The sequence below is a fragment of the Pipistrellus kuhlii genome, unplaced genomic scaffold (assembly GCF_014108245.1).
Source record: "Pipistrellus kuhlii isolate mPipKuh1 unplaced genomic scaffold, mPipKuh1.p scaffold_m20_p_1, whole genome shotgun sequence".
Lineage (NCBI taxonomy): Eukaryota > Metazoa > Chordata > Mammalia > Chiroptera > Vespertilionidae > Pipistrellus > Pipistrellus kuhlii.
In genome coordinates, this window is record NW_023425404.1 from 164,656,637 (window position 1) to 164,670,578 (window position 13,942).

Here is a 13,942-nt window from a genome sequence, read left to right on the forward strand (position 1 = left end):
ATGCTCCCAGTCCTTTTGCGGGCCTCGCAAGAGAGCCCCCAGGTGTTGGAGGTGTCCAGGCAATATCTGATGAAAAACCTGCCCTCCAGGGCAGTGCACTGTCCACAGCCCCATGGCCTCTGTAACCAGTTCTGCAAGACCAGTTGGAAGGAGGTAGGGACTTAATTTTAGGTTATCAGGAATGTACACTGAGCTTGCTGGCTTGGATTCAGATCACTAGCCCCAAATATCAGGGTTACATTGAAATTAGCCCTTTTTTAGCCTTCTCAATGTAAGGCAACATATTCACAGTTTTTGCAATTAAGACTGGGACATGTGGGGGTTAGGGACAAAGTTCTGCCTACCACATATGCAAAAGCTGAAATAGTAGAGAATGAGCGCATTATGTGCTCAATATTACTAATTAAGGAGAACCTTGAAATTTATTTTAAAAATATTTTAAAACCTCAAAGTCTGAACATAATGAACTATTATTGTGTCAGTGACAATGCCTTGTCAGCAAACCTGTTAGAGAATAGTTTCCCAGCTCTCAGGAAATGCTGCGCTTTCCACTCCGGGGGCTATGCTGCATGTGATGTGCCTTCCCTGAGTGGAAACAGCAGAAAAGTTTTGGTTTTTGTTTGTTTGTGTGCAGAGCTGGTGCTGCAGGGTCTTCAGTTCCATGAGTTAAAATCTGATGAACTGTTTCACACAGGGGTACTTTTATGAATGGTGAATAAGTGCTGGAATACTATTGATGTTGCACTTCAACTAAGTTCTAGGTAAAATGCACTTACGTTGGATTACTTGTCTAGAGGCAATATGTTATTTTCCCAAGGAGAAAAATTCAACATTTCTTCACGCCTGCATTGCACACAAACACGAGCTTTTCGTCAGTTAACTACATCCCGCATTCATAATCCCTGTTTGTACATGCCAAGGTGGACGTGCATCTAGGAAGAGGCATAAGGGGATACTGGGACTGGTGCCTGAGTTCAAGCTCCACTCCTGCATAGCTGTGGAGGATATTTAACCAGATGATGTCCCGGCTCTTCAGCTGGAGCATTCTACTCTTGTTTTACTTATTTAGTAGCAGAAAGCAAGGGCAGCTTTTAACTCTATTTATAGTGAGAGCCCTAGGCAAACTCATTAGTCAACAGAGCCAAATATCAACAGTACAAAGATTGAAATTTCTTTTGAGAGCCAAATTTTTAAACTCCTTCTAATGCCGCTTCTTCAAAATAGACTTGCCCAGGCCGTGGTATTTTGTGGAAGGGCCATACTCAAGAGGCCAAAGAGCAGCATGTGGCTCTGGAGCCACAGTTTGCTGACTATGGCCTTAGGCTTCATGAAGAGCAGCTGTTGCAAATTGGTCACCTTTCAGAGTAATTGTTAGGTTTAGCACCTCAATAGATCACCTATCTTTTATCTTCCTAGACTTAAAAAAACACTACCATCTTTAGACCACGTGCTGTTGGCACTGTGACTTTCAAACATATCTAAGGGTAAGTAGGATAAATCTGAAATATATATATATATATTTTTTTTTTCTTAAACTGGAACTTCAGCCCTTGATTGTGTTGGGAAGGATAGCTATTAAGACTTGAATCAAGTGTTGAACAACATGAAGCTCTTTTTATTCTACCAGTGCGGGACATGGGCAATAACCAAGTGAATAATAAATGATAATTTTAGATGGTGGTAAGTTTCCTTTAGATGATTACAGTATTGGGAATGGAATGGAGGCTATACCAGAGTGGTCAGGAAGGACTTTTTTTTAGGAAGTTAATTTGAACTTCACCCTGAATCATGTTAAGGAAGATCTAGGGAACAATATTCTTTTTAAAAATATATATATTTTATTGATTTTTTACAGAGAGGAAGGGAGAGAGATAGAGAGCTAGAAACATCAATGAGAGAGAAACGTCAACCAGCTGCCTCTTGCACACCTCCCACCTGGGATGTGCCCGCACCAATGTATATGCCCTTGGCCGGAATCGAACTCGGGACCTTTCAGTCCGCAGACCGATGCTCTACTGCTGAGCCAAACTGGTTTCAGCGGGAAGAATATTCTTAACACACTAAATGCAAAGGCCCTGAAACAGAGAAATCTTAGATGTCCTGGTGAGAAAGAAATAAGAAAAGTGTGGCTCCATGGTACCAGGTTAGGAGAAGTACTGTACAAGATAAGATTGAAAAGGCAAGCTGGCTTGTGAAGATCTTTTTTGTTTGCTTATTTTATTTATTTAGTTTTTTAATATGAAACTTGTTCTAAAATAAAATTTTATCACAGAAGTAATATGATTTTTATTTTCTTTTTAGAAAGATTACTCTGGTAGTTGTAGGTAGGACGGACCAAACAAGGCAAAAGTAGAAGCAAAAAGACCAGAGAAAGAGGCGTATCCTATATAATAAAAGCCTAATATGCTAAGTGTCTAATTGTTCAACCATTTGACCAGTTGCTATGATGCACACTGACTACCAGGGGCAGATGTTCTGACTGGCAGGTTAGCTTGCTGCTGGGGTCCAGCCAATCAGGACTGGGCGAGATGGGCCAGACACACCCTGGAGCCCTCCTGTGGTCCCTTCCCTGTCCCTATCATGCACCAGTGAGGTGCCCTCTTGCAATCCAGGATCCCTGGGGTATGTAGGATAGCTGATTTCTACCTGATCTCCACAGGCCAGGCCAAGGGACCCCGCTGGTACATGAATCTGTGCACCGGGCCTCTGGTTACAGAATAAGAGTGGCAATGCTGAGAGTGTCGGCAGCTGAGACATTGTTAGTGTGAAATATATAATTTTAATACATTTGATAGGATTTTCTGTGTTTGCTTCCTTATCTTCTGCTCTCTGCCTTCTTGCTTCCTTCCACAAGCACTGAATAGGAGGGCACTGGTACTGGGGATCCTAAGATAATTCCAATACATTTCCTGACCTTAGCACAGTGGTGGGAAGGGGGTTAGAGTGGAGAGAGAGTGTAAGAGCAGACTTGTGAGGATGTACTCCAGGTGCTAAATGTGCCATGATGATATGTACACCATAGATGGGAGAGTCCACCAGGGTAGACAATCAGGAGGGTGGGGTCTGGAAACTCTTCATAGGAAAGATAATGTATGAGCTGAGTTTTGAAAGATGAGTAGGTGTTTGTTTGCCTGGCAAAGGCAGCAGTGGCAAGGCAGCTGAAATATCCTGGCATTTTTTTTTAAATTTTTTTTGAGGAACTGCAAGTTCTGCAGTTTTATAGGGTCTGAGATTGAGAAGTGTAGGTGGGTGAGGGGGTGGAAGGAAATGAGAAGCTAGATGAGAAATGTAGCTGAAAAGGCAGGCTGGCACTTGGACACTGAATATCTTGTCTGCTCTGGTAAGGTGTTTAGGCTTTGTCCCTTAGGCAAGAGAGAATCGTTAATGGGTTATATACTATACTAATAACAAGGAGGCTCTTGACCAGGTTTTTTTTTTTTTTTAGAAATGTCATAGTGTTAGCAGCATAGAGAATGGATTAGGAAAAAAAATAAGAGATATGTAGATTTTTAAAAATTAGTAATTTAGTAACTTGATTTATTTCAAAAGCAATTATTAAGCTAGTTAATAGTTGATCACAAATCACACAAGAATCATTTTTTTAAACTTTCTTTTTCACATATTTGTGTAATTCAAATTCAAACAGAAGTAACATTTTTGTGTCCATGTGTAGTATTAATTCATGGGGAAAATGTAGTTTCAACATTTTTAGAACATTTGTGTGCCTATGCAAGTCCCATGTTGGAACCTGCCAGCTAGGTGGTTTCTCAAGTCCCTTCAGCACTCTGTGAGCTTGTGACTGAAATCAGCATATAGCTCTTTCTCCCTTCGCTGATGTTAGAGGGAGGAGGCCCAATTAAGCATCTATGCTGCTATGATCAACTACCACCTTGATCAATTAGACCTCAGTGAGTCAAATGTGCTTTGAAGTGGCAACAGCCAAACTCTACCCAAGGCCTGCAGGGTTTAGCTATAACATGAACATCATGTGGAGGTCCATGTCTTGTCTAATGATGCTATGTTATCAATGAAACTTAGAGAGACTCAGAGTAGGTTTGTCCTTTGGAAGTTCAGCAGCCTAATGATGTTAACTGCACCCACTCCTTTACATTCATATTACACTTTTTTAGTTTTCAAGTTACTTTAAATAAATCCCATGTTAAGGAAAACATCTATAAAATAGTCATTTTTGCTCACCATCTACGTTTCCATGACACCAGATTATTTACACTTTGGCGAACTCCAAGTGATAAGACAAGATCAATGCAAACAACAACTTGGTCCTAGAACAACCTGATTTGTGATCACTGAAATCTCCATGTTTATATATAATTCTCACATGCTGGGTGAGGCACATATGGAAAGCGAAACACAGCAGACTATCTGAGCCCCTGCTTTGTTCCAAGTTCAATTTGGACAATTTCAGAATGGGCAGGAAAGAATATTAACGGAAATTTGATTTACACAATCCTAAGCCATAAGGCATAGTGCTAGGTAACTCAAAACCAAGTGCTGCTGGAAAATCAGCCAAGGTAAGTCAGAACCAGCTCTATTGGGAGAAAGGACTGAGGATGACTGAGCTTCCCCAGGTATGATTGAGGCGGTCACCAAAATATGATCAATTTTTACTTGCCCACGGGATGGAAAGGGCTCTTGGTTTTTTCCTACACCTGTGGTCAGCAAACCGCGGCTCTTGAGCCACACACGGCTCTTTGGCCCCTTGGGTGTGGCTCTTCCACAAAATACCACGGCCTGAGCGAGTCTATTTTGAAGAAGTAGTGCTAGAAAAAGTTTAATTTAAAAAAATTTGGCTCTCAAAAGAAATTTCAATAATTTTACTGCTGATATTTGGCTCTGTTGACTAATGAGTTTGCCGACCACTGACACAAATGTGTATGTTCTTCTTGAAAGACCCAGGGCAAATGTCATTATATCCACATTCCAATCTAACAACAAGAAACAAATTGTTTTGTCACGACAGGCAGGCACTCTCTAAATGTTAAATGAATAAATTAATGTCATCTTGAAAAAGATAAACAGACATATCTTCTCAGATATCTTTAACTTCACTTTTATTCACATCTAGGACATTTAAATCTGAATACAGACTTACCAATTTGTGCTGTGTTAAACTTTATCTTTTTCTGATTCCATTTCAGTTCGCTTTCTTCTTTTAAATGTTTCCCTTTTTCTTAAACGCTGTTGCCAGACAGTTATCATATTCAGATGCGTAACTGGAGATTTTTATTTCCATTTGCATTCTCTGGTCAATCTTGAGATGCATGTCTGCTTTGCTGTGATTAGTATGGAGAAGAAGCAGCTGTGAACAGGGAAGTGCTGGCAATGAGAATTTTGCTTTTTTTTTTTTTTTGCTGTTGGTAGAAATTGTCTAAATAACAGGTGTCTATCATTCTAAGTGTGTGAGCATGTTATTTTTATCACTATGAGGGCCAGATCCAGCCTCTTGATACTCATCTTAACTCAGAAAAGTCAGCTGTACGCAGAACCTCTGAAAGTAGATTTGTCCTATACAATTCTGTTCTGACCTTCAATTGCTTCCGTATGCAAGAATTACCCTCCTTAAGCACTTCTGCCAACCTTTGCCACAAATCTCATGAATATAGACATGCTTTTGGCTTTGACGTGATACAAAACTTCCCTTCAAAATGAAAACAGACTATTGGCATTTAACTCCTACCACTGTAAGTAGCAGATGAGGCCATTTCAGTCGTGGAAAGCCCAAACCCTCTGTCCCTATTCTCCTGCCCAGACCCCAAAAAGCTGCATGCTAAGTCGAGACACTTTCGCATTCCAGAGATGCATTTGAAGCATTGTTGTGCTAGTGGCAACACACCATTAGCAACATGCGAGCTACTAAAATCCTTATTAATTATTTTAATATAAAGTGACTAATTATGTGGAATCGGAGATCCTGGCGCATGAATGCAGAAAAGCAGAGCGGCGCTCCACGCATGACTCCGCTCTGCACACTCAGAGTTCAGGTGGCGTAGCAAATGACTCTCTCTCCGATCATTTAGGTCATCAGAATCCACTCGCTGCGAGTGCATAGCCTTTTAATTTAGCAGTGCAGCTTCCCTACCTAAAACAGCGTGAAGCGAGCGAGCTATGACTATAAAGAAAACAATGTGCTGATTGCCGGAGTGCCTTCGGTGTGTTTTGCTGAGCCATCACGTGAAAGTGGGAAGGACTATGGCTACTAGGTGTCATTGGGCAAGCGGAGAGATGGGTTTGGAAAGCGATGTAATGATAATTCCCAGTTTATTAAAGAGAGAATGGATAGATTGTAGACTTTACGATCTCTGGTAGCTAATTCCAGGGGAAATTGTGTTTTTCATTTAGGTTTTCAATTACTTGCCACCAGTGGCACATGTTGTTCACTTGTGTGTAACCACCTTTTATTCTTAGTGCTATACTAATGGTAGGCATTCAATAAATGTTTTCCTTGATTTGAAAGCATTATCTAAAAAATAGTTCTCTAGTTAATTTTACATCTCCTATTTTCAGTGGTTACTGAGAGCACCAATGACATCTTTTGTGTCATCTGTAAGAATTATCGAAGTGCTTTGCTCATAGTAGACTCATAACATATATTTTTGGATTGAATTTTATTGTATTAAAATAAAAAGAGTTTTTGTTTCCAATAGGTTTAGTTAAATAAGTGACTTTAATATGATCTAGTTTTAAATTTTTTTAAAAAATTTTTTGACAGATATATACATTCCATTACTTGACTGGGATTTAGAGTTATACTTGATTTTTTGCCCTCCTCCATATAATACAAAACCAGTCCTGTTTGCTCTACCACCAAATGTAGAGTGATTTTCTTCCCCATTTTTCTCTATCCCAATTCAGTTCCTACTTCCCTCGTCTGAGCCGTCTTGACACTCTTCCTGAGAATGACAACAGCCTTCTCACTGGTCCCTCTTACCACTCCTGACCTCCTGCAGTCTATGCCTTACTCAGAAGGTAGAATAACCTTAAAAGAAAAAAGGGAATTTCACTCTTCGTCTTAACATTCTCCACTAGCTTCTGCTGTCGCTCAGAATCATATCTGAGTTCTTGAGCAAGACCTAAAAGCCCTACATCACTTGGCACAGTCTTGTTCCTCCTTGGTCACCTTTTTGCTCACCTCCTTGGTCCCTACACCATGGCACAATAGCCTTCATTTAACTCTTCAACTCTTCTAAGCTTGTCTTACTGGAAGGACTTGGAATTTGCTCCTCCTTGAGCCTGGAATGCTACTCCTTCAGATCCTTGCATGGCTAGATCCTTGGTGGGATTCAGATGTCCTCTGTAAAGTGGCCCTGCTGCTCTCCGATCTGGGCCATCCCATCATCCACTCACTGTCCTGTCGCTGTGTTTCACTTTCTTCAGAGCACTCACCCTCATATGATACTTATTATTGATGTACTAATTTTCTTTCCTCTTCAACTTGAATTTAAATTTTGTGAAAGGGGAGACTTTGTTCATCTTGTTTATACTGGCATATAGAAACATTAAACAAAAATTTGGCTAATAAATAAATAAATCTGGATATTTAGAGAACAGGTTTGACTAACTAGTAAGAAAATCTAATAAAAGCACACTGTTTTTGGTGGTCACCTTTAAATGGAACCTGCTGTAATGATCATGGACTTAGAAGGAATTCTCAGTTGCTTTCCTTAGATGTGATGGGAATCTCCCCATTGATTAAAAGTTCCAGCCCTAGTCAGTTTGGCTCAACGAATAGAGAGCTGGTCTGTCATACCCACATACCCAGGTTGCGGGCTTGATACCCAGTAGGGGGTGTGCAGGGAGGCAGCCAATCAATGATTCTCTCCCATCATTGGTGTTTCTCTCTTTCTCTTCCTATTTCTCTCCAAAATTAAAAAAAAAAGTGAGTATATTTCTGAAGACTTTTATGTATTCTGAGATATATAGAAAAGTTTTGAGAGTTTTGGCTTTGAGTTTCCATGTATACTGGTACAGTCCTATTTTGCAGTCTAGAAAAAAAGGAACAAGACCAACTGCTATCCGATTAGTTTGTTTTAAAATATATTAGTGAATGACCCAGATTTAAAACTGAAAAGTATATTAATTACTGTGTATATTAATATATTTACATACTTGAATTATATATATTTACTATCAAATACAAGGTAAGGCAAAAGTAAGTTTACAGTTGTTTGTATGAAAATTAACAGAGTAGTCAATAAATAATAACATAAAAATGAACTCTGTGTTTTGTAGACTGACAACTGCAAACCTTCTTTTACCCCAACCTGTATATATTTTGCTTATTATCTTGAAGAACTGTTCATAAACAGATTAAAATTCAGCAAGAAAAGGTATAAAGCTGTATGTTTTAGTAATAAATGAATTGTGTTATCTTTTTACCCATTTAGTAGCCGAAAGCATTCTAAAATGTTATATATCAGATTTATGTATTATGGTAGATAGTTCCATGCATAATGTAGTCTGGGTTTAAATATGTTTTATAGAATAAGACAATATAAAGCCTTCTTTACTACATCTCCCCAGTCCACCATATCTCCGCGCTGGGTACTACCCTGTCTGGAATTGCACCATTGCAGTGTTATTGTCTTGGGCTTGTTTTATTATTTTAAGCTCTCCATGGAAAACACAACTTCTTTCTCTTCTGAAGTAGTTTTTTGAGTTCTGGGATCCCAACCTCAAATTCTGAGGAAAGTGAACAGAGAGCCAGAGAGCCGAATGGTGCTTACTGCAGTGTGGGAGGGCGCCAGGCAGAGGGCCACAGGTGGCAGTACTGAGTGCTCACTACCTTCAGGGGATAGGCTGGGTGTGGAAAAGTTTGGTCAGCAGCTGCTGAGGCCAAGTTCACTACCTTGCAATTGTGCTTTAGGCAGGCCCTGTCATCACACTTCTTTTGATGCTAAGCCCAGATCTGATTAATGCTGGGTACCTTATGGTTCTTACATTTTATGATCCTACTCATGTATCCCACTATCATCTTCCCTTTCTCAGCTACAGTCCCACACTGCTGACCCATTGTCATCTTATCTACTATGATTCCTAATCCCTTTTCTCTACAGTCATACATCTGGTCCTATCTCACCTTATAATTGGGGAACTCTTTTATCTGAGGCACCAGAGTATTTTTCTTTTATGTGTTTTTTAAAATGAAAAGGCAGACATATATGAGTCTGTCAGTATAATTCCTGCTTATTATAAATGGAACTGCCAACCACAAGGAAACCCCCATATAAGAACTTAAAGATCAGAGTTTGAAAGTGGGCAGTAATATATTCAACCAGTTTTTGAATGCTGGGGACTGGCATCAGGGACAAAGCAGATGACAGTAGAAACAATGGTGCAGGAATGAACAGTGAGAAGCAGCAGACAGCTCATGTAAGGTATCTGATAAGAGAAACCCAAGCAGGTGGCAAGTGAAGAAAAAGCAGAAGACTGTATTCACTTTCATTCATCTCCCATTAAAAATCAAAAACTAAAAACCAAACAAATAAAAAAAAAGATTAAAGAGAAGAGAGCTAACACCTTACTTAAAAAAAACAATGAACTTGAGATGCAAAAGTAAACTCCTTCCTGGCCTCATTAATTTCATTCTACCACCATCACAATATTTATTTCTACCAAATTAATCCTTCTAATTCATAACTGTGAATATGTCTCTTGCTTGCTTAAAATGTTCCTGTGTACATATGTGCAAGTGCTTATTCTTACACACCACACACACACACACACACACACACATGCACACACTATCATTTGTCTGAATAATTTCCTTCCCATGAGGTGTTACTGTTCTTGTTGGCAAAACTTCTCTACTTGTTCTTCTCAGGTTGTTATCAGACTGTGAACTTTATAAGGTAGAAATGCCTCAATATTCTTCTTTTTATTGCCAGTGCAAAGTCAAGAGTCTGGCCCACAGTAGAATAAGAGTCTTAACTCTTTACTGCTTCTAAGCTTTGGCTCATTCTGTCCTCTGTATATAATACTCTCTATCATTTATCTGTAGATAGCATAATTATATCAATATTTCCAGACCATTTCAGTTAGCTTTTTTGTTATTCTACCCAAATGAATATATTTTGGGTAAGTCATGAGAAATGATTAGTCTTCTCTAATCATTTCTCTATCACTTAAAACATGTTTTAGTGTTTGCATCTGCATTCTATCTTATGTTATAGTTATTCCTATGTTATTGTCTTTCTGCCTAGGGGACTAAGTCTCTGAAAGCTAACGTCTGTTTCTTACTTTTGACATCTATATAGTTCTTTGTACAAATGTGCTAAATATTTTTCATAATGAACCAATACATTTACCAATACAGAAATAGGGAGAAGAAGCTCTCAATTTAAATAAATGATTGTGGCCCTGGCTGGTGTTTCTCAGTGGTTAAAGCACCAGCCTCTGTGCCAAAGAGTCGTGGGTTGGATTCCTGGTAACGGGCATGTACTGTAACTGGGTTAGAGGTTCCACCCCCACCCCCAAACCCCACCCTTCCTTTGGAGTACATACAGGAAGCAAATAATCAATGTGTCTCTCTCACATAGATAGTTCTCTCTCCCTCTCTCCTCTCTCTTCCCTTCCACCCTCTCTAAAAATCAATGGAAAAAATATCCTCACTCTTCAGGTCAGGACTGAAAAAAGAAACTAAACTAAAATAAATAAATTATTGTGTTCTGAAACCACCCTGAATTTTAAAAAAAAAAAAGGATTTGCTTATCTATCACTTAGTAATTAAGGTTTCTAAAGAAATAAATATGTTTGAGAACTCTACTACTTATTTATACATAATTAGTTATTTAAGATGATTTTTATATCTTCCAAAATAGAAGACTGTGATTCATTTCTTAGTTGTCTTCCTAGGATAAAATATTGTTCCTGTTAAAGATAAAACAATAGAAAATGATCACTCTTGAATTAAGACAAAAAGTTAACTAAAACAAGACACTGGAGAGATGCTACTCAGCTTAATACATATGGAAATATATTTCACAGTGTTTTGTAAGTTTTTGGAATACTGTTTAATTTGTTAAGTTGATATAGACTTTCTAATTTAAAACAAAACAAAAGCAACAAATCTGTACTTTCAAACATTAACTTCTAAGGTCTTCAGGTAGTGGACTCAGTAACAGTATGAGAAGACCAACGTGGACATTGTCAGAAAATATTATGCTAATGCCATGTGGAGACCATTCGGGAACACTGATAGAACTGTTGTTCTCTAAGATCCACAGAACCAATCTTGTCACCATCTTGTCAAGACAAGACAGGAGTCCTCCTCCTCAGGGTGTGTTTTTGTTTTTCTGTACACCAGTGTTTCTCTGTACTGCTGTTTCCCAGTGTTTCTCAGCCTGTGAAACATCTGTGACCCTGCCAGAACTGGCAGGGAGATGGCATTTGGATAAGGAAAACTGGGAAAGGAGATGACAACCAGCAGGTACAAAGGCCTGTGAGAATATACATGTACATTCAGACACCGCTGGGGTCCTCCTCACTCCATGCTGATTATCAGCATTTCCATTGTCTACATTGTACTCTCCACCTTTCTGGTAAAAAACAAAACAAAACAAACAACCCCACCCCCCTCCAAAAGTATGAGGGAATCCATAATGTCAATAAAACAAACAGTCTTAATATACTTCTTAGTGAGAAAAGAGTCCCATGAGTAATAAAAAACAACAACAAAAAATCTAAACAAATCTTCCAATTTAAAACAAAACAAAAATAGGGTGGAAAAAGATCAGACAAAAGATTTGTATGCATATATGCATAACCCATGGATATAGACAATAGTGTGGTGAAGACCTGGGGCAGGGGAGCAGGGGTAGGGTCAATAGGGGGAAAAAAGGAGACATATATAATACTTTCAATAATAAGTATTTTTTAAAAATTAAAACAAAAATTACTTAGTACTTGCTATTTTAATTAAGAAATATAAAAATCATTAACTTCTAAGGATTCCAAATAATGGATTTGGAAAACATAAAATGGAAATGCTGATTTCAGGTAGTACTTACTACTATCTTTTCTGAAGATAGCTATTTTATATTTAGGTATATTTCTTCCTTTTTGGAAAATAAAAGCTTTGAAATGAATGACTGTGATCTTACGAAGTATTTTTGAGTCCTTTAGAAAAACAAAATGGCACATGAACTTAAAGAGTAACTACATTTTGAGTGGACACATTAAAAAAAAAAAATATATATATATATATATATATATATATTATTGATTTTTTACAGAGAGGAAGGGAGAGGGATAGAGAGTTAGAAACATCGATGAGAGAGATACATCGATCAGCTGCCTCCGGCACACCTCCTACTGGGGGATGTGCTCACAACCAAGGTACATGCCCTTGACCAGAATCAAACCTGGGACCCTTCAGTCCACAGGCCGACACTCTATCCACTGAGCCGAACCAGTCAGGACATGAGTGGACACATTATAGAAGTTCTTTGCATCTAAATATTTTCTCAAAGTATGTCAGGTGATAATTGAAGAGGCAGTGCCTATTTGTTGTGATTATCTTTATCTTTTAAATACGTACTAACTTTATTAATCCCAAGGTAATTTTGTTGTATTAAGTTTCAGGATTTACTCTATATGTCAGGGGAAAGGTTTAACAGAGTCCTTATCTGCTTTCTCATCCAGCACTAGATATATAGATATTAAACTAGCGATGATAAAATAAATGTTTTCATTATATTTATTAATTGGTGAGCCTTTCAAAATATAAATATCTGGGTGCCTCTCTTTGACCACAGAGAACTGTTTAATATACACTCTCTGCTGGCTCACAGTTTTAAGCCATTGAATGTAGATGTCTGGATATTACACATTTGCCATGCCAATTCTTGCTCTTTCTTTTACAAAGTTTCTTTTCAACAGTTTTAGAAAGATTAAGTGACTTGCTCCAGGTAATATAGGTGATTCGTTTTCAGAGCTGGTCTGCAATCTCTGTCTGCTGACTTTTAATCCAAGGCTTTTTAGACTACATCCTTTTGCCTCCTACTTTGTAAAAGAGAATAGATACCATTTTCTGGTGAAAGACCCAAAATATTAAATATTTCTCCAGAGAAATGCCAGGTTCTTAAAATTAAACTTTGCCAGTAAAATCTGAAGCTCTTTCTTTTTTGTTGCCAATATTTATTTTGTTGGCAAGAGCTGTGTTTTCATCCAAAATGTCTGGAAATTTCATTCATTTTGAACTACGTACAATAGTATATAAATTGTGTGCTTTCAGCTTGCAAGAAACCAAAACAGGCTTAGCATACTTCAGATGTTGGGCGAGTCTGGTAAACAAGGTGAGTGGTGAGATAGCATTCAGAGAACAGACCCTTTGAAACTTTTTCGTGAGGAAACTCAGAGACCAGAGCCACTGTTGTCTACTTTTGACAATCACCTTCAAGGACAGCTAACCAGACCTGTCATTGCTGGAGGTCTGAAGTGGGCTTGATTCTGTTAAATGTCCTGATTAGGAGAGATCATCAGTCCCTTCCATTGCTCGCACAATCAGGAGCTGGGATGCAACCTCAACAAATAGCAAACCCTGATCTTCAGCATCACTGCAGTGGGGGAGCACCAGACCCTCTCTTGCTGTTCTCAGGGAGGCTGTGTTCCAATATTCCTGACACAGCTTTTCTGGGCTAGTGAGTGGACTAAGTTCTTGGTAGGCCACATCCACTTTCTACCAGGATTAATTGGTTTTAAGCACTCAGCTGGAGCTAGAGTCCCTGAGGTCTGGGAGCCTTGACTGAAGCTGAACAGGCAGTTTAATCTTGACCCCTCCTGCAAGTAAGAAAAACAGGAAATACTGTTTGAGATTACTAAACTAAGTCTCATCAGTGAAGCCTTGTTTAGTAGAGCAGAAAGTTTGGAGATGAAAGGGCAAGTCCAATAGCCATCCTCAACTTGAGTGTTCGTAATGACTCAG